At 50.4% G+C, this 3,142-nt stretch overlaps 1 long non-coding RNA gene across 1 annotated transcript; it reads left to right on the top strand.

Moving 5' to 3' along the window:
- The first annotated feature begins 321 nt into the window (after nt 1–321).
- Nucleotides 322–1,962, top strand: LOC115945590 (uncharacterized). Its single transcript, XR_004079897.2, has 3 exons — nt 322–386; nt 521–666; nt 767–1,962. It is a non-coding gene; the product is annotated as an uncharacterized lncRNA (long non-coding RNA).
- Nucleotides 1,963–3,142: the final 1,180 nt, after the last annotated feature.

Below are 3,142 nucleotides of genomic sequence, written 5' to 3' on the forward strand. Positions count from 1 at the left end.
AACGCCAGGCAGAAGTTTGATTATAATGTGGACGAACGCTTTCCCACGTCCCTACCCCAGCGCTGCAGTGCTGAGCCCCATTGTGTCACACACTCCCCAGTCCACCTGCTCCTTTGGGAACAGGGTATTATCCCCAGGCAATTCACAGTCAATTTGCCATGCTGTAATAGATGCTTTCCCTATTGTCCTGGGGCACACATGGATTGGCTATCGACTGTGGGAAACTCAAAGTCGCTTAGGACCCATACATTTGTATGCAGCTGCTGCGTATAAATAGAGCAACTCCCTCTCCCTTCTCCGCTACATAAGCAGCAAGCTCCAAGCTGAAACCAGCACTTGGGATAATGGCACCCAGTGCCTGGAAATCCCGACACCCAAAGAACAGAGTAAGTATCTGCTGTCTGTGACCACAAGGGCAAAGAGCTGAGAAGGTGCAAACTCCTATCTATGGCAGTGGTTATATAGAGATGGGAAGGGAAAGGCTCACTGCTAACTGTCCTCTTCCCATTTTATGTTACAGCTCAGGAAACCCACTGTAGAGAAACTATTGTGATCAGAATAAGAGCAGCATCAAACAGCTGAAATTGCTCCTGGGGAAGGAGTTCCAGAGATACCAGCCATGCCAACAACCTGGAGATGACTGTCAGCTACAGAAATACAGCCGAGGTAAGTACATCGCGCAATCACACTTGCTGCCCTTGCTTTTAAACAAAACTCCAGCCTAAGTCTCCCTGTGTAACACTTCTCTCCTCCTCTGCTCTTTCAGCTTTTGCAGTATCTGCCAAAAGCCTTCAGCAAGATATTTGTGAAGTGGATGCCTGGTACCTGAGGAGGAGCTCTGAATCTCCATTCAGCAAACACCAGAACCCCACTGAAGCTGATCTACTATTTCCAGAGGTCACAAATGGTGCCTAAGGACTCTGGTGCTGCTTCTGCACCTGCCTCAACCCACTAGCCACCTGCAAACCAAGCAGTGCTGAAACCCTCCTGCAGCCTCAGGAGGCCTTCGTAGACCAAGACTACCTTTATGTGCTTCCTGGACACTTGCTCATATGCCAGAGGAGATCATGACTTGCTGTACAAGTCCCACTCCTCTCATGAGTAGGAAGAATGTTTTCCTTTAGCAGAGCGTTACTATGCTCGGATGTCTGCTTCCCTTCTTCCAGGAGGACAGAAATGATCCCACCACGTGGACAGAAAGTTATTCTAAAAGAATGTGAGCTGTAATCCTCCTGCAAGGATGACGGAGGAGTTGTTCAGAGAGGAACACCGACTATTCTTAACCTCAGTGAGGTTGTACGTGTAGATCTGTTGAGAACGCAGTAACTTCTAAGATGTTCAGGCTAGCTTTTTCAAAAGTGTCCGTTCAGGAGGAGCCTCTTCCTCCGACCTGCTTCACTTGAGACTCCCACATTCCAGGCTACTGCACTGCCTGGCTGTGGGACTCAAGGTGGCTCAAGCAGAGCAACAGCTCTAACTGGACACCTTTGAAAACCCAGCTTCCCTATAGGGGCTATAATGGGCTCTACAATATTTGTAGACTGTACTGAGCATGCTCTGGAAATGGTTAAACCATAACTCAAACTATGTAGAGGAAATTCCTCAGGATGTCTTGCTCACAGAGTCAGAGTATTGCTTGTGAGATGCAGGATATGTGTGCCTTTTATAAAGGCAAAAGCTCAGTTTTATATCCTTGTAGGAAAGAAGGTTACGGCTGTGTTGTCGAGTTTACAAGATATATTTATCAAAGTCTTTCATGAAAGGCAGGCGTATAAATTGTATTTACTCTGTGGTACCCTACCCCCAGGGGAGAATGTGAATCATTACTATCCTTGGAGGATGCTGTGACATGTGTGAGCTGCACCAAGTGTATATAAACTGTGCCAGGAATTACCTTGGATTTCAGAAGCTGTAGAAACTTTTATCAGCACAAAATTAAATAAAAATCTAATAACAAATCCAGCAAATTATTCTTTCTTGAGTAGTTCACATAGCTGATGTCCCCGGGGGGCCCTGGGCTAAAGGGCATGAGACAAAGATTTCAGTAACAGTTGGTATTTCATTGCCTCACCAGTTTTGTGCCCATCTGGAACCCCTGCAATGCTGCTTTTCACAGCAGTACCAAACCTTTGCTGTCCCAATGTGAGACAAAGCCAGAGGCGTGCCTTAGCAACAAGTTATTTGGAAATTCAAAGCCAGCAGGGGCCACCGTGAGGGTGAGCTCAGAATTGATGCTGACTCCCAGATCTAGGAAGTAGTTTTGTTTAATGAAGTTTGCTGAAGCACTTAACCATGGAATCCCAGCCTGGTTTGGCTTGGAAGGGACCTTAAAGCTCATTCAGCTCCAACCCCTGCCGCAGGCAGGGACCCCTTCCACTGGAGCAGCTGCTCCAAGCCCCTGTGTCCAACCTGGCCTTGAGTACTGCCAGGGATGGGGCAGCCACAGCTTCTCTGGACACCCTGTGCCAGCACCTCAGCACCCTCCCAGGGAAGAGCTTCTGCCTAAGAGCTCGTCTCAATCTCACCTCTTTAAGTTTAAAGCTATTCCCCTTGTCCTGTCCCTAGACACATAAAAAGTACCTCTCCAGGTTTCTTGTAGCACCTTTATGCACTGGGAGCTGCTCTAAGTCTTCTCTTGTCCAGGCTGCCCCAGCCCAGCAATCTCAGCCTGGCTCCAGAGCAGAGCTGCTCCAGTCCTCACAGCAGCTCCAGGGCCTCCTCTGGCCTCACTCCAACAGCTCCACGTCCCTCATGTTGTGCTATGCTACATTTCGTGTTCCTGTGGTGCGCATCAAGTCACAGACACCCTGAAGCGCAGGGGAATTCAACTCAACGGGTTTGCCTGGCGGCAAGGCACGTACGGCTGCTCTGCAGGCAGGAGTCAGCGCGGCTCGGGCCTCGCTGTGCAGGGCTATGAGGAGGCCCCAACGCGTCTCGCAGGCCCTGAACTGTCCGGTGGGGTGTGACATTGTCCAAGCACCGGACGCTGGGTGTCCACAGGCCGGGGGCGATGCCGGTATTCTCTTGCCGCCCCTCTGGATCCGCTCTTCCCTTGGGAACATCCCGATCCAGGCTCCGACCCCGCTGCGCCCGTCCGGGGCTCTCACCGCTCATCGCTGTGGTAACGCCTCGCGCCGGTGGG

Source organism: Melopsittacus undulatus, chromosome 12 (assembly GCF_012275295.1).
Source record: "Melopsittacus undulatus isolate bMelUnd1 chromosome 12, bMelUnd1.mat.Z, whole genome shotgun sequence".
Classification (NCBI taxonomy): domain Eukaryota; kingdom Metazoa; phylum Chordata; class Aves; order Psittaciformes; family Psittaculidae; genus Melopsittacus; species Melopsittacus undulatus.